At 39.2% G+C, this 18,507-nt stretch overlaps 1 protein-coding gene across 9 annotated transcripts in view; it reads left to right on the forward strand.

The window, feature by feature from the left end:
• The window catches only part of LOC129725242 (protein O-mannosyl-transferase TMTC1-like), a 577,063-nt gene that overhangs the window by 489,838 nt on the left and 68,718 nt on the right, over window positions 1-18,507 (forward strand). The window lies entirely within an intron of this gene.

Genomic DNA, 18,507 nt, shown 5'->3' on the forward strand with positions numbered 1-18,507 from the left:
CACATTTCGTTATCAGTGTGTAGTCGTGTTAGCAAAACAAGTATTATATCCTTTTGAGAATTTTTTTTAAAGCACATGTGGTTTATGGTTCTACTACAGCGCTCAACTTTATTACTGACTATGTGGAAATAAGTTATTTGCACTAAATAATGTTGCAAAATAAGACTTCTATTAGATAGAATATACTGTTCGTTTTCTTTTCATCAGAAAGAGGTCATACATGCATCATGGGTTGAAAAGGCTGTGACGTGATACAAAAATGGCGCTGCAAATTAAAAACTTTAAAATAAATCGTGAAATTTTGCTAAATGACAGCTAGGCTTAATTGTGAGAGTTTGTTAAGACCATAGGCACTTCAGAGGAACGAGCTAGTCGTATCATTCTTTCTATGACTAGCTGTTTGCACGGCGGGTACCATGTTTCTCAACAATCGATCAATTGATATTCATCGACTACAATAAACAATATCATTGTGCAACATTGAATCGAGTGAATGTTCAAATCAAACCTAAACAGACGTATATTGTTAAGAAAAAAGTACTACTTCATCAAGACATAACTATCGTTCATTCTGCTCACAATACGACCAACAAATTGAAAGAATTACGCTATCCACCCTCAGTTTTCGCTAATCTAGCCCAGACAGTTTCCTTTTTCTCCCGTAAAAAATGGTGCTCTATTGCAGGCGATTCCTTTCAAATATAGAAGTGGATCAAATATCTTTTTTGGAGGACTCGAGTACTAGAAAACCGTTTTGTCACTCGCGATTGGGCTGCTACCAATGAGCATAAAAGAGAGGTGAGGAGGAGAGTGCATTTTTCTAGTATTAGTAAATGCTTCAAATGTAAACAACTAGACGAACTCAATGGTAAATCCAAAGAGCTACGTCACCAAATGATCAGCCTCTTCCAGTGCCCATGCTTCATGACCATCTGTATAGCACCTTCCAATAGGATATTGGATGATAAGATTGACAGTTCGGCACCCTGTTACCCTGTGCCAGATATACCCCCAGTTACTCTAAAGCTCGATGTGGTATCATCCATGGTGGCACGAATCAGTCTAATCAGTTTTGCTAGGAAACCATGCTTGAGCATAATCCGCCACTCCTCTTTCTTCCTAACTGAATCGTACGCTGCCCTGAAATTTACGAACAGAGAGTACGCAAGTTGAACTCTGAAAAAAAAATATCAAGGATTTGTCACAAGGTGATCATGTGGTCTAAAATGGAGCATCCCCCTCGTCAACTACATTGGCATTGACCAACAAAGGTTTCCTGTAACGGCTTTAATCTGTGTAACAGAATGATTTCTACAGTCGAAGCGGTGACTTATTTGTTACATCGGCCGTATGAGACCTTTCTTTCTCTTCAGACCACACTCTCTGCACCCGATTGATTGCTTGATACAGCTGTTCTCTCTCAACTTTGAAGGGTTCTTTTTCTAGTTGCTTAAAGTTTATCAGCCCTTTTTATTGCTCTTTTCATCTCGTGTTATTGACGGTAGGTCCACATTCTCGATATTGATCTTGCTTCTTTCGACGTCTCTGTTCTCCTCACCGTTCCCCTTCTTGTGGCTCCGTCCCGCGACTGTGGTTCCCGTAACTCCGTGGTAAGCGATATCGATCGGCTAGCTCTCCCACACACGGTTGTGATGTCGGGTTCGATTCCCGATCAGGTCGAGGATCTTTTCGAGGAAATTTTCTCGACTCAGCACATGGGCACAGTGTATCGTTGTACTTATCCTACACATGCAGAATGTGCCAAAAACAATATCGATAACGAATTTTCTCAACTAATCTCGTTGATCGAGACCGCTATTAGCCCCACAGGCTAGCGTGCGATATTGTTGTTTCCCCTATTTGTCGTTGCACATGACGGGGACTGACACATTTCGGTTCCTGATTGCGTTAATTTTCTTGTGGAAGCATCTCGCATCGTATTCTCTGGATTATTTTTAGTAGTTCATCTTTGGTATGCTACTTTACCTAGGGCTGTGGTACAAACTACCGCTACGGGGCTACTGTCTTGGATATAACGTGTGAGGCACCGCATTTCATGATTCAGGTTCCTGCGCCGAGTCAGTAAAGAGTAAAGTTTAGTAAAGTTTAGTAAAGAGTTTCTTGATTCACAGGAATGCTTAAAAAGCTTAAAAGTTAAATTTCGAGCTTTAGGGCAGTACTGTTTTTTGCTTTTGTCGACAAGTGTAACTGAAATAATTAAATTATGGCGGAATCACCTTTACGTATAGCCTCGCTTGTCTGATTTGCCTTCGGGCTGCGTCGATTAGCGTTTCTTGTAATCGCCCTTATTGCAGTCGACAGTGTTCGTTTGGATTTGATCATCCTTCTTAGCAGTACTACCCTCGACACCCGACTTCGTAACCGACTCCTCCTGTTATGATGAAATACCAGGGTTTCCATCGCTTCCGCTTCGCCCTTTTCAATTCGATTATCTGCGCGACGCCGTACACCCAACACAAACGGGGAACATTTTGTTACTTTAGAGCAACATTTTATTACTTATTGAGTTTTAATTTATTTATTTATTTATTTCGTCAAGCAAATGTAGACTACAGTTATAATAATACAATGTTTTCTTAAATTCTATACATTATTTCCAGTAGTTAATCGTTTTTTTATTTGATTTCTGCCCATGGTGATGTCGATATTTTCGCAGAGCTGATTATAGTGACGCATCATGCGATTTATTGGGCCATTTTTTGAGTAGTTTGTTCTGTGAGAATTTTCCGAAAATATTTTACGATTTCTTAATTGACGACTGGGTGCATAAAAATTTAGTTGTGATAATAATTGAGTAGATTGCACGCGTTGAGAAATAATGTCATTGATAAAATAAGGCATTGAAAGATCGCGGCGTTCTTTAAGTGCTTGTATGTCTATGAGCATGCAGCGTGCTTCATATGATGGTAAGGGAAATGATGTCCAATTTAGCTTACAAAGCTAAATTAATTTAATTAATTTAATTTAATTTAATTAATTTTCCATCTTATTACTGTGCTAAACTGTCGCATGATTACCAATTATTGTCATTCGCACAATGCGACAGTCGAGATATCGAAGCGGCTGGAGATCGGAACAAAAGAGTATCGTTACCTATCCGTGTTGGCCTTTAGTCTCACGATTCTCTCAAATAGAGAAGCGTACAGTTGAACGCTGCTGTCGAAGTCAACAAGAGAAGCAACAGTATTTCTCGATAGGGTGTCATGCAAACATGTCAACTGTTCGACACACTGCTCCTGACCTTTTACTTACACAACTATGCATGTTTTTTTCCTGTATGGGCTTCCTAACTGTGACCAGAATCGTTGATCTATTATGAGATATGTCCGGGTGTCTGCTGTATCCCGCACTTCTATTATTAGCAATACCTCTATTGAGAAGTGGCATGCTTATTATTATTATTGTTTTTATCCGTGCTTGTGTGTCATGTGATTTTACCTACGACCATTCGCTTGACAAATAAGACTCTAAATCCTTGCTGCTACGCAGCTCTCCTGTGCGTGGTTAGTTAAAAGTGCGAATATTTTTTCCATACTTAAGGGTACAAAAAAATTGTTTTCTCAAATATAAAACCATTAACAAAACATGACAATTTTCAACGGTTTAAAAAATAGCTATGGTCTCCGACTTGCACTCTTTGTGTCTAAATACCGTGCAAAACGGGTACAAACTAAAAGTAATAAGTTAAAAGACAGCTACGCGGTTGTATGCGTTATTGCACTGTACTGTAAAACCAGAAGCTGTAATGCATGTGTAGCGAGACACCCGCTGCATTTGTATTGATGTAGCAATCTGGTTCATTTCAATCCCTATTTTTCACACATACGCAGAATCTCTCATGTAGCTTACTCGTATCAAATGTCTAATAAGAAACATCAATGTTTAGTTCTCCGCTCTGTACTTTTAAATGAAGATATGTAATACCGTGCAACAAGAGTTGCCGAAGATGTGAATATGGGTTGGCTACATAGATGGTCACGAGTTTTGTATAATAAAGCAGGTCCAATTGAGTTTTCATGGAGCGATGAGTGTGTTTTCAACATGACTTGCATCCGCTTACGAGAAAGCCTATGTTTGTGTTTTTTCCCGAGCAGAGAGATGCTTGCAAGTGTTAGTCAGTTTCCTCCTCACCTCTCTTTTATACTCATTGAGTCGGCACTATCTAATGTCGTTTTCGTTTTTGCGGTGTAGCTACCCCGCGGACTACACTTTGTCCTATCACTGTTTTTTTTTTACATTTTCCGGACTATCCTTTTTCTGTCCCGGACAGTTTTGAAGACACCAACACATTCACACGTATGTGTCAAAATCAAAAAAAAAAATGTGTTAAAATCGGTTTGGTTCGATTATCGTTCTTCGCGTGTCAAACATCAGGTTGAATTTTATTTATTTCATTTTGTTATTTTGTAATTTTTCAGTAAATTGGCAAATTTTTCGTACTGTAGCACAAATGCGATAAAAGACAATGGCGATAATGACCAAAACAAAAGTGACAGCTACCTCTGGTATTACGCACACCATTGCAACTGCTCGGAAAGTGTTTTTTTTTTTCAGCTGCAAAGCGTAGTCCGGGACGGGATAGTCCTGCCGCAAAAACGAATTCGACATAAATTGAAGCCTTTTTTCTCGGCCTGCTCTGACGGTTTACCCGTCGTTCTACTACACTAAAGCGATGTGCTACTGGCTTATTTACCCTGCTTCGTCATTTATTTCGTCTTCGACTTTCGACTGGTAACATTCCATCCTTATGGAAGTTCGCGTTAATGTTTCCGGTTCACAATAAAAAATCAAAAATTCCCGAAGAATCTCCGCTCTGAGTGTAGTCTCGAAACTATCTGAGTTGGTCGTGATGGAACCGACTTTTAGCTACTGTAAGCCTTAAGGCTCTTATCTTCGACATGCAACATGGGTTTGTGCCGAAGTGACGAAAAATCTTTCAACGTTTACCTCATATGCAATGGATGTGATGTTCAAAGGCATCTAAACAACATCGCAGTTGCAAAAATTGACCGAATGGTTTGTGAAGGCAGTATTTTACGTTGGCTTCAGCCATATTTTGTGGATCACCACATCTCTGTTAAAGACAACAGATCTGCTTACGGAACTTCACAAGGTAGTCACCTCGGGCCTTTATTCTTTCTTTTATACTTTAAAGATGCTAATTGCGTTCTCAACGGTCCCTGATTATCTTTTGCCGACGACATGAAAAATAACAAAATTACGAAAATCGCGCGCAGTTATTCGCCTCGACTTTCTACCTGCACATATTCTGATATGCAGTTGCCAGTATTCTTTAATGTCAGTAGTTTTCTTATTTGGGTAACATCTCAAAACGTCCTCTCTATTGTCATTAGTCATTGTAGTCATCACCATTTATTTTAATGCGCTCCTTACAAGCTTTCCTAATTTGTTTATCAGAAAGGGTCATTGGACATTTTCGTTAATTACAATTTAATTACGTTTAGGTAGTTTTATTTTCGTGTTTTTTCACGCCTTTATTTTACTTATTTTTCCTCTAGTTTTGTCACGCTTTTTGACTCTTGTCATTAACAGGCTGTTAGTTATTTTCGACGAATTTTTCGTATTTTCTTCACGTCATTTCATTGCTCTTTTCTCTATTTCGGCCATTAGCTTGTTCAGTCATCGGTGAGCTTTGTCAATGCAGTTTCTTCTATTTCCTTTTGGGCTTATCGTCAGTCGGCATATTTTGTGTCCTTCTTTAAATTCTCTCATCACAGGATTTTGTGTTTAGTGAATTCTTCTGATTCAATAGTCTCAACATCGCCGCTGCTATGTCACTGCTTTGTGGGAGATCTTCTAATACTTCTAGGAAAATGAAATGCAAGTCGTTTGGGGCAATCTTGCACAGAAAACCCCTTAAAAGTGATTCATGTAATTAATTCAATAAATTTTAATGCGTGCCTACGGAACCGCTCGTTTAAAACGAAAGTTCACTTAGTTCTATTAACTAAGATGGCTGGGAACAAGCGACTATTTTGCTCTATCTGAGTTAGCCGAGTCACCTGCGCACGTGAGCTGTGTGGAATCCTAAATATATATTTGCCATGTCACGCTTGGTTAAGCTCTCAACGGAAGACTAGGTGCCCCTAGCCATTACCAAAACGTGTCAACTTACGTGAGAGTTCGAATTCTAATTGCTCTCCAGGTTCGTCACTTCAACGTTATGTTTACGATGAAACTCATTTATGTCTCTGAAAAAATGTTGGTGGATAGGAGCACCAAAATTCACTGAAATGGCTTGAAACCAATAATCTTTCATATTTTTCTAGTTAAGGTTTCAGGACCACACCTGTGTTGACCAGTGTTATTAGCTGCATAATATCTAAGATACAGACCATGTGCACTTTCCAAAATTAATCAAAATTTCACACAATACAGATGTGTTTTCGTACCATCCTACTTTTGCGTTACAACATTTTTGCGTTAGGCCGGTTTCGTATCAGATCCTAATCTAAGTCCCGGTTATTAATTACAATCCAAGGGTTACCAGCTAGAAGCCATAACTAGCAGCACCAGGGAGTTTTTCTTCGTTATCAAAACTGCGAAGCATATATAATTTGCCAGCCCATTGAATGGCGATGTTAATGAGGAACCAGCAAAACAAAGTGCCGGCAATCACGTGTTTCGCTCCGTCAGTTGTATCATCCGGTTGCGGATGCCCAAGAGGGCTTACAGTGCTGGCAACGATTTGTGACAGGGAATAAGCGAGTCCCATCCGTCATACAGTGACTCACTTGGGATTTTCTTGGAAAAGTTTGCTCCCTTCCCCAAGCTATCCCCTTGCGTTATCGAGATACAGAGTTGATTGGAAGAAAATTAAGAAGATGATACTCTGCAACCATCAGCCGAACGGCGGGCGCACTGGCTGTGGCCTCCCGAGCGTCGTTGTGTCATTCATTTCCGTGGATTACGGCTCCTGGCTCTCTGCTGTACAATGTTGCCAGGGGAAATAGCTTCCTATTTCTATCTTGCGGAAACGGAAAAAATACCTCGATAAAGGAAGAAAAGGACGACTCTCGGTTGATTGAGTTTCTACGGATGTCAGCCGAAAAAGCTTCACCAGCAACATTACGAATGAGTGATTGGCAAATTGAGCCCATTTGCAGTAATGAGCTAGATGAGCGGAGATTTGCGGTAGGTTGGATCTAATATTGTGACGCCGGTTTAATTTATCGCAAGCGGCGAACGAAAAAAAAACAACAACAAATAGTCCGAGCTTATTACGTCGCTGCTGGATTCTCGTTAGGGGACGATTGCATTTTTAATAAGTGTGGCTCTTGTTAATGTTATTTATGAGGATGTTACATCAAGCAACGAGAACACTGTGTTTCTTGTAGTTGAATATTCGTTAACACAATCGGAGATGCAAAACTATAATTGTAATTGACAAAACATGTATTAGGCCCCGAAATGGCAACGATAAACTGAGTCAATTTTAATTAAAGATTGCTTTGCTCTCTGGTTTTCGTTGGTCACCGGTCAGAAATGAACTCTGTGACATCCAATTTCTTTCGTTTCGCATTCTGGATTGTAAAATACGCTGAAGTAGCGTGACGCTTACTGATTCTTGGCAAAAATCGTTTCAACTGGTCTTTGACACGTACTTTCCCGACGAGTCCAGCGCGGTCGTGACAAGAAATGGCAAAAAGACGTCTTTGGGGGGAATATTTGCAACAACACAAGGTGAGAGTTTGGCACCGCTGAAAAATAATCTACCGAAACGAATACTGTCGACAGTAGAGTCAATTTAGAAACAGTAGAAACATGGGTCCGCCTTGAACGAATAAAACTGCACAATTTCATTCTATGACTGTCTTTGTCGTTACAATGACTTCCCAAATCCGATAGTGGAAATAACTCTCCCTTCATGAGTAGCACACTTCAGCGCAATTTTCCACTTACTTTAGTCTTACTTTTAGCTTCCCAGAAGTAAATTTCATTTCATCCGCTTTATATTGCCCCAATTGGCAGAGCAATCTGACCGACGGAATGACTGCTTTCGAGCGTGTTGAAGGGGCCTCTTTCGCTATCCCAACCGGTTCACCAACCGGCGGTCCCTTGGGCAAGTGGAGCCATTTGCCGACAGCTGATCGTGGCCAAAAGTTCATTGAAATAAATTGATAGTCCAGCGTAGCGGTGGAGTGAAACCATATATTGAGTACGTATTTATTGGAGGAAGTATAGGAGCCGTACGTGTAAGCGTGGCGAGGCACCCGTTAGGGAAACTTGTTTTTCGTTTGCAGCTAGAAGCGGGGGAAAATTTTTGCTCCGGACGAAACGTAGGCTGTCGATTGCCAGCCACAATCAATAAAGAGACGTAGTAAGTTTGGCCCGAAAAACGGGAAAGTTGTATCTGACAAGGCAATGATTTGAGTGATTTTATTAGCTTCCTTGATAAGACATGATGTTCTGGCTCTAATTATCTTGTGATTGTTCTGGTAGGCCGGAACTTTAAGGGGGCATGTCAAGCTTAGAACTTAGAAAGCGGGACTAGCACACGCTGGGCTTAGATGTGATAAACTTGTTTGCGTAGTGCGTGAAATGGTTTAATTATTAGAAAAAAAAACGCATATTAGTAACAAGACTAGGTACGCGAAACAATTTCACATCCTTGAAACAGAAACTATTCTAAATCTAGATAATCTGCTTTTAACGTTTTTCCGCAGCGTCTTTTATTTTGGTAATGGTTCAGCTTCAGTAACTCTCCCAAGCGATGTTTTCGTTCAGAAGACTAGAGTGATCCCTCCGCTATCAACTTGTACAAATAACGTGTCATAATAGGTGTTTAATAAGTTGTGGTGATTAAATGAAAGTGATCGATTAAAAAATCTTTCAAAGCAGATAGTACCTTTTGAAATGTTTCTCTAGAAATTAAAGATGACTTATTTATAATTTTTTCTACTATCTAAGATGTCTCTAATTTGAACAAAGCAAAAACCAGAAACAACAGACATGTAAATAACCTCTTTGTTACAAAGAATAACAAGTATGATTACTACAAAGGCCGTACACAACCGCACCCGTCTGCAGCCCGACGTCAAATGACAATATTCGTACTGCGATATTTATCATATACAAATCTCGTACATTATAGATATCTGACGATACATTATTGCATGCGATACAGTTGTATGAATATTGATCATTCAGAAATCTTTTCAATAAATCCGTTAATTTCTTTATTTTTATGATGCGAAAAATTAACCTCGAATTTGTCGCTCATCCGCAATACGAGGTTCGAGTCTCGGCTCAGGAGAGACTGCTAGTGTCAGCAGGATCGTGGTGCTAGCCCCACAATTGTCCTGTACACTTAACAGTTGACTACCAAGAGTTCCGAATCGGAATGTAGCACCAAAGCTTTGCTTTGCTTTTACTGAGAACTCAGCAAAGGAAATAAAAAAAAAAACATGATTCAGTAACACTATCGAGATTTCGAGTATTTTGTGTTGAAATTTCAGTTAGGTTGAAACGAGATAGGATATTCGCTTCCTTATTCATCTCAACAGCTAGGTGCACCTATATTTATCTTATTTCTCTCACTTGTCCAATTTACCGCCAAATTTCTACAAATAAATCTATTTGCTTTTTGATTCTGTCAAGTGTTTGAAAGTTTTACGTTGAAAATATGGTAGAATTTGACGATAACTTGATCAAAAAGGCGTGATGAGATGAATATAGGTACTGAGATGAATATAGGAGCGATTACGATATATAAAAAAGTACGACAGTCGTCATATATTTAACGTTTTTAACGTGTACTTCGTAAGTTCGTAATTCATGCGCCTGCGTTACATCTCGTTTTCTAGTTCACCACCGAGTATGGATTGCAGGATTCTACGTTAGAAGACCCCAAGCACTCACCTCCTTTCATCTCCTCGAACACCACCGAGAGTATCAGCGTCCTATAGAGCACCAATTTCATGTGGATCTGTAGACCGCGGGACCTAAGCTTGCTATGCAATTAATAAGCCCTATCAACTACTACAATTCGCCATTTCACCTCGCAGCTCAGCTCGATACCATACTTTACGAGAGCACCAAGACAAAAAAAGCCATCATCCACTTCTAAAGTACCCACATCAAGCATCATTACACCAACGCAACTATAACGAACGTGATCTCTGCTAGCCACCAAGTACTTTATTTTGGCAGTGTTTATGGTGGATCAAATAATCGCAGCTTACCTCCTGCGAACCGTAAAGGCCTGCTCTACAGCTCTACGATTAACACCGATGATGTCTACATCATCCGCAAAGCTTAGAAGCATGCAAGGTGTCGCGATAAATGTACTGCTCCTCTGCACCCTTCGTATAGCATCTCCCAAGGCTATGTTGAGCCCGGGTTTTTTGTTTTAGACCGTCCAATGCGTCTGAAATCTAACCCGTTGTTTTGACGCATGATGTGAAACCGTTAAGAGTCGAGCGTATCAGCGTAATCACTTTTGTTTAGAAACCGTTTTCAAGGAAAACCTGTCACAGTTCGATGCGTTTTACTAAATCGTACGCCGCCTTAAAGTCTATGAATAGGCGATGAGTCTTTTCAAGTATTTTGTATGCGGAATTGAGGACGGTTTTACCTTGATTGTTACTACTTTTTTTCTTCTCAGACCATACCCTCAAAATATCTGGTCAATTGCATTAAAAATTTAACCGGTAAGCCGTCTTTCCTAGCAAGTTTTTTTTACCTCGTCCAAGAGTGACTATCCTAGCACCGATCAATATTCTATACTATGAAAATAAAATAAAATTGCGCGGCTAGCGTTATGACCCGATTGACACTAACAGTCTCTCAGAGAGCTTCGTAGCCGCAAGGTTACAGAGTCCGCTTTGATAAGCAAGTGGTCGTGGGTTCGAATCTTAGTAGAATCAGGCCATTTGGTTGTCAAAGGACTTTAACATGGGTTCATTCTCAGGCTCTCTACTACATACCCTTTCTTCAGGCTGAATTCTATAATACCCTTGCTGACTTTCATCCTAACAAAAAAGTCCCTCTTATAATAAAACAGTTCTGAGAAACGTATAATAGTTTTCTTCAGGGAATTGTAATTATGCACGGTCTAGGCTGGAGGAACGAGGTTTCGATAAGACTCCTTCCTCTCGACTAAAATATAAGTTCTGTTAATAATAAACCTGACCAGAGGTGAAGCATTGAGTGCCTCTTCAGGGAATTGTGATTGTGACGCGGTGTTGGTAGGAGGAACGTGGTTCGATAAGACTCCTTCCTCTTGACAAAATAAGTCCTTCTTATAATTAAACTGATTTCAGAAATATTCACCCTCGACAGGGAATTGTAATTGGCGATATTGTCACGAGGAACGAGGTTTCAATAAGACTCCTAGCTTTTGACATAATAAGTCCCTCTTAGAATAAACCTGGCCAGAGAGGAACGTTAGGTGTAGCCTCAGTTCAGGGAATTGTAATTTGGCGATATTGGTAGGATAGAAAAAAGGCTCGGTATAGTAGACCAGTGAGCTTGAAATGGAAGGGTAAACTCTCACACACAAGCACGGATATAAATAAAAAAGCGTATCATTCACTTCAAAAGTGATACTGCCAATAATATGAAGTGCGGAGTACAGAAAACACCTGGGCAATATCACAATAGATCAAACTGTCTCTGGTCGCAGTGATGAGTTCACACAGAGGAAAAAAAACAGTCTCTCCAGAGCCGGGATTCAAACATACAATAAGTCCAGCGTTGTACCAAGACCAGCTGGGATGCTGAATATTGAAAAGAACATGAACAAAAAAGAACTCGACGTTGTGGAGCTTCATAGCCACAAGATTCCAGAGTCCGCTTTGACAAGCGAGTGGTGATAGATTTGAATCTTAGTAGAACCAAGCCATTCGTTGGCAAAAGAACTTAAGTATGGGTTTATTCTCAGGCTCATCTAACCAAAACTTCCCTCCAGACTTAATAGCCACTGATCTAAAGCTTCGAAAATATATAGAGTGATAGCTTGCAGACTCCTCTTTTACCCTTGCTTCTCGTTAAACTTTTTGAAATGTTGACTGGCTGTTGACAAAATAAGTCCTTCTTATGATTAAACTGGCCAGAAGGAAACATGGTTGGTATTTCTTCAGGGCATTTTAATTGGCGTTATTTGGAAGGAGGAACAAGGCTGGTATAGGTTGAAACAGTGTTGTTAGTCTCGCTCGTAAGCAGTATGCAACACCTCAACTGAGGTTCTTGTTGCTACCGCTATCACACAGTGGAAAATTCTCCATTCAAGCTATTTCTCGTTCTTTGACGCTTTCTTTCTTGCTCGCATTCGCTCTCGAGATCATATGCACACACTTTCGTCTACTCTTCTCGTGTGTACTCGTGTGTACCTACTTCGCTACTCACGAGAACGACCAGCCGAAGACAATTGTTTCTAGATGCTTTGCGATGGTTGCAGAGGGACAGAAAATAGGGTAACGGACTACTTCGGTAGCAGTTTGTTTCAACTGGTTTTGCATAAGACTGCTGTACAAAAACTTACCAAAGCAGTCCAATACCCTAAACGCGCCAGTGTGCGACACTTTACATATTCTTCGCTCCACTGTCGGCTGTCGGTGCATGAAGCATCTTCGTTTTCGAGCACAGTTTTTCAATCACTCCTGCTAGTCGAGCAATAGTCGAGTACTCCTACTCGCTAGCAGGAACTCGCGTAGTCGCTGAGTAAAAATACTCAAGAGATTTTGCGTGTCGGTGCGCGCAATGCATAAAGAATAAAGAGTAGCTCGAAAAAAGACTTGAGAAGCGTGCAAAAGACTTGAGAAGCGTACTGCCGTGAGATGACATTGTGACGTAGATCCAAGTGATCAGTTTTTCAGTACGGCCCAAAAACGAAAGAATTCTTCGTCACTTTTGTATGGAAATGTATGCCAACGTCACTTTGTTTTTTTGATTCTATACAACGTATGGATGAGTAACAACGAAAAGGAAGATACCAGAAGATAGGTCTTCGAATAATGAACAAATTGGCATGAAAAACTCAAATTCGAGAAAGTGGCACTTACGTCACTTTGTCATCTCACGGCAGCGTAGCATGTATCTCGTTCTCAAGGAGAAAGGAGGAGAAAGGTTTTGCTTCTCGCTCGCTTTGCAACACTGGGTTGAACCAGTTAACGTAAAAGGAAAGGTGGAAAAAACATACACACAAGCACGGATAAATAATAATTACATCACTTATACTCAGAAGTGGTATTCTTAATAGTAGCAGTGCAAAAAATTTGTTATTCGTTCATTCCTTTTTCAGTACTATATCAGTGGCATAATTAGAGGTGAGAAGGGTATATTAATCTTCTTTAGTTATGAACTATTGAAAAGATCATCATGAAAATTTGTATACACCAAAGTCTTGTGGGATACGTGGCGCGTGAAAAAAACCGTGTATAAATAATTAAAACCGTCTAGAATCCGATGTATGGTCAACAAAAGGAATTGACTTCTTGATATGGATGACCCTGTGAAGTAAAGGAAACGCCGAATAATCAGAGGCATTATTATGAGGGGAAAAGATGCCGCTAAGATTGAATGTGATTTCGTAAACCAAAACGGTTGAAAAGACTAGCAAACTGAGTATTTTCCGCGAGTGAAAAAGATTTTCCTGACTTTAGAGTAATTTTCGTGAGCATTTCGGCGTAGGTTTTATTCGAATTGGATACACATTTTCAATTAAAAAGCTTACAACAATTAATTTCCTACATGCATCGGTTTAAAAGTTACTTCGAATTAATCGAATTTCAGTTCGGAAAGTTAGAAAATTAGTGCTAAATTTACATTCACAAAAAAATCTATTCATCGCTGAAACTTGACACAGTTTTGAAACTTTTGGTAAAACTGTAAAATGGTAAAATATGATAAATTTTCGCTTAAAAGTGGGGTTAGAAAGTTTTTTTTTTCAATTTAGAATTTGAAAAAAAAACATTAGCGTTGTATCAAAGCCACGACCGCAAGGTTGACGTAGAATAACATAAGGTATTGAATAAGTTGAAAATTTTGTGCAAAAGACGATTTGAAGTGCTACCGAATTTTAGTTTGCACATACATCACTGAACTGGAATGGAACAAATAATATACAACGTAAACAAGTTGGTGTTGGTGACAGACGGCACGAAGGGCGAAACTTGAAACACCGAAGCCAGTGTCAGTGTTATACGATCGGCACCGGTGCCTCAAGCTGCCGGTAGATTATCTCTTACTCACAATCGCATTATTGACGTAGGACAACGACGAGCTATTGTTCATCAACACACAACACAGTGGGCAAGAGGGTAGAAAACTAAAATGACCATGAAATAATTCCTTGATCGTGACGACGCTTTCGGCAGTCACAAACGTACTTCGCACTCATGTACTTCGACGTTTCAAAATAAAATTTTATACTAACCAGTATTCGGAATCAAAATAATCCATCCGTCTCATTAGCTTTAAACTTAATAAATGAGCTGCAAACCCGCTTCGAGCTCACTTAATATATAGCAAGAAACATTTTCCAATTTCAGTCAAAAATTGACGTATTTTGCAGAGAATAAAAGTTTGATTGTAAGGTTTTGTAGAAATCAGGATGAAAAGGGAAACTTACAACGCTAATTTTCCAATACATTCTCCGCTTATATATGTATTTTAATAATAAGAAACATCATTACCTATTCAATTGTAGACTTGTTTGTCCTGATAAGGACAGTGTTTGCATTGGAGCAGTTAAGCCCAATCTTTAACAATTCCGTTTCGGTGAGTAGTTAATGAGCACTTTTCCTGCTGCGTTCACAGCAGCTATTCATTCACGAAATGTAGGCCACCTTTTTTCTAGTTCCGTCGGTTCCCCTTTCTATCACTCTCTAATGTAATGGAAACGACCAGCTTCGCAATGCCCACCAACATTTCAATTGAATTTTCTAGACATGAAAACGACCAGCTTCGTATCCGTAGAAGCGAGAATGACGCAGCTTCATCTCTCGGAAGATATTTAAGAACTGCTGCTGATGCTTCTGTTTCAAAAGCCAGACTGGAAATAAACGCGAGCCGCATGCCTGTGCTACTTTTATGCAATAAAGTGAGACCATCTCTACCACGGGAACAGTTGGATTATTGATGAAGCGACCAATCACGTGGCAGCGATGAAGATGCTTGGTTTAAAGGCAATAGGCGATATCTGTGTTGGAGAGGGTGCGTGTGGTTAATAAATTATATGATTTTGAATTAAATTTGGACTTGTTGATTGTTTTTTTTTTAATATTATGTCGTACCATTTATACTAATAACAAATCTTGTAAAATACAGGAATCGAATCATGTATAAACCATAAACATATGTGTTGATTTTCACATCGCTACCTATATATGATTGAAATGTTGCATAAAAAACATTTCTCACATCTTACAAGAGAAATCTCATAATGGACCCTTATGGAAAGACGTAGCACTACGTCAAAAATCTTTTCATTGAAATTGGTTTTTATTTTTATCAAAAACGCCGTGGATCACTTGGAGATGCTTCGCGGAGCATCAGTTGCTTCAACAAGCGTGGTTTAGGAACCCCTGAGATAATGTAACTTGTAAAATCGATTAAACTGAAAGAACTGCTACCTGAATGGTTAAAAGCCTAACAGGACTAGTTGGCGGCGCACAGTGGGGCCGTTTTGGAAAAAAAGACGATCAAAAGTCAACCGCATGAGTTTTGCATTGAATTTTCAACTGAACTCTCTAATAAATTTTAAGTTGATCAGAAGTGATTAAGATATCATTTAAGTGGAAAAACTGTTTTTTGGGCAGTATTTAAGAGAAAACAGTAGTTAAAAAGTAATATTTTAAAACTATGAATATACGAAGCTCTCAAAAAGTCCCGATTCTGAAAAATATGTGTACTTTTACCTCAAAACATGCCAAAACAAATGACGTTGAGTAATACCTCACAAACATTCGTAATTTTAAATAATTTCCAAAATTGACATGATTTTACCTTTAAATCGCTCTATCTCGGAGCTGGTTCAACAGAATTAACTTCTATTTAAAAAAAATGGTATTTTGTTATCTAAAACTTTCTAGAATCTTTCAAGTTGATAAGAAGCAGCTAAGATATAATTTGAGTGAAAAAACTTGTTTTAAAGTAGTCTTTCAAGAAAAACAGTTATATCTCTTCAGAGGTAAGACCTAAGAATTCTGTGTCTTTGGCAAAGTTTCATGAAATAAATAGCTCTACAATTTTGCCGAAGACAGAAATTGAATATCTCATAAAACAAAGCAGTTAATTTTTCTGAGTGTAATACCAGATTAATAAGCAAATAAATGAAAATGTCAGATAATTCAGTATTCTGAACAGCTCTTTCGAAGACACCAAACCCCTAAAATGTAAGGAAAAGTGAGAAAAGACTTTTAACTGCCTTTATTTCGAAACGGCTCGACTGCGCGGCGTGGCGTAGTTGATAGAATGAGGGAATTTGAAAAAAAGGACGAACTGCGCTTTCCAAAATTTGTAGATGTACACGTATATATATACAGAGAACGTTGTGGGCGAAGGAAATGGGTTTTTTCATTAACAAGCATACCGTTAAGATGTTTGCAATTACACAACTCGCGAAAATCGTTCGCGAATGACAATTCGCAATGACTAGAAAATAAACAGACTTGACGAGAGTCACTGTTTTAACATCCCCAATGGGGCTTCTTAGCGTCCCGAAATCGTTTATTTGAAGCAGTTAATGCCAAAACATTGCGGATGCAAAACGTCGTTTTTCTTCCAATCGGTTGTCTACAAGCCTCCTCTACCGCTAAGAGTTCGCTTACTAGCATTTTATCGTCAACGTCGTCTATGCTTGGATTGCATCGTTACGGGCACGTGATTGGTGGAATAATGACACTGATCGACAAAAGCGAAAAAATGCTGTGATTGTAGGTTTTTGACCATTCCTGTGAATATTGGTGCCCCTAGCCATTACCAAAACGCGTCAACTTACGTGAGAGTTTGCGCAGTTATTGCTCGTCGGGTTCGTCATTCAACGTTATGTTTACGAGACAATTCATTTAAGTCTTTGAAAAAATGTTGGTGGCTGGGGGCACCAAAATTCACAGGAGTGGCTAAAAACCTGTAACACTGGTCAACAGAATAAGAAAAAGTTCATTCCAAAAGCTCAATTTGGAAAACAATGAAAGATTACACTAGTCAAAACAGGTTCACTGCACAAGCTCAAAGCAGCTTTTGCTTTAGGAAAATTCACGCATATATTCGAGTGCGGGGAGTGTTTTTTCATATTAGAAGCTTTTCCGAAACCTGATTCGTGAAACTTGACTTACGCTTCATAAATCCAACATGGTGATGTTAACATTTGGTTATGATTATGACACATTTTCGAGATACACGTCGTGAAGTGGCCGGGTATCAGCTGGCTCATTAATTAAATTGATTATTTTTAGTATGGCACCTAAATCATCATTCGATTGAGTGTCTCCAATACGTTAGTTACGAACTCGAGATGACTAAATCATTATGTAAACAACATCTCATCCAAAAAATTGCACTGAATTACCACTAACAGCCACTTAAGAGCTGAATACCATTTTTTTAAAGATAACAAAAATGTTCAAATAGCTACTTTTAAAATCATAAATCATCCGCCGCCAAACAACAGTGTAGACCCATTCACTGGTGTCGGTTCTTTTATTTTATTTGTTCTTTCTTTCTAGTGAGTTCATCATCCATCCAAGGTTCACCCCTAATAGAAATAAATAATCGACAATGACGCGAGGTGTGAAAATGTTCTTCCTCTTCGCCTGAAACACGTTTTCCCTGGCAGGAAATTACTCAAGTCAGTTGGAAAAGAATATAATCAACTCCGTGCATCGTTAGATAGGGTATAATTGAAATCCACCCCGGCTGTAACCGCACAAATCGAAGCCCCCCTGTTTACTGGAGCGGTAGCAGCAGTGGTTGCACGGCTAAATTAAGTGCGTGTAGCTGTAATAAATAATTAATATCAAGCACTTTGTTAAAAGACTCTTTTCCCTCTGCCTCGTTTGTTCAACTTGCTCTTCGTCCTTGCACGAACCAGCCACACTATTCGCTCGTCGACTTTCCCTACAACGCCCATTTCCGCAGTAAGCGTAGTAAATATGCTGCCAAGATGGTGATCGAAGTTATTCCGACTGAAGTGGAATATTAAATTCCATAAATTCGATTCGAATTTGAATATGCAAAATACACAAAAAAAAAAACATAATAATAACAACAATAAAATTAAAATTAATCCTCACGGAGTTGAAGATTAGATTGTCTCAACCTGGAAAAAAAATCAAACAATTTTAAGGTTGCATTCTGCCGATCGGGTCAATTGGTTACCGAACGCCAATAGTTTTGTTCCTTCCGTATTCTACCGTATTGCAATCATACTTCAGTTCCTACGATCCTGCCAAGCGTTTCGCCCGTTCCGATTGCCGCTTGGTAAATGTTATGAATAAATTAAATCAACTTCACCACCTCCAC

This window comes from Wyeomyia smithii, chromosome 2, assembly GCF_029784165.1.
Source record: "Wyeomyia smithii strain HCP4-BCI-WySm-NY-G18 chromosome 2, ASM2978416v1, whole genome shotgun sequence".
Lineage (NCBI taxonomy): Eukaryota > Metazoa > Arthropoda > Insecta > Diptera > Culicidae > Wyeomyia > Wyeomyia smithii.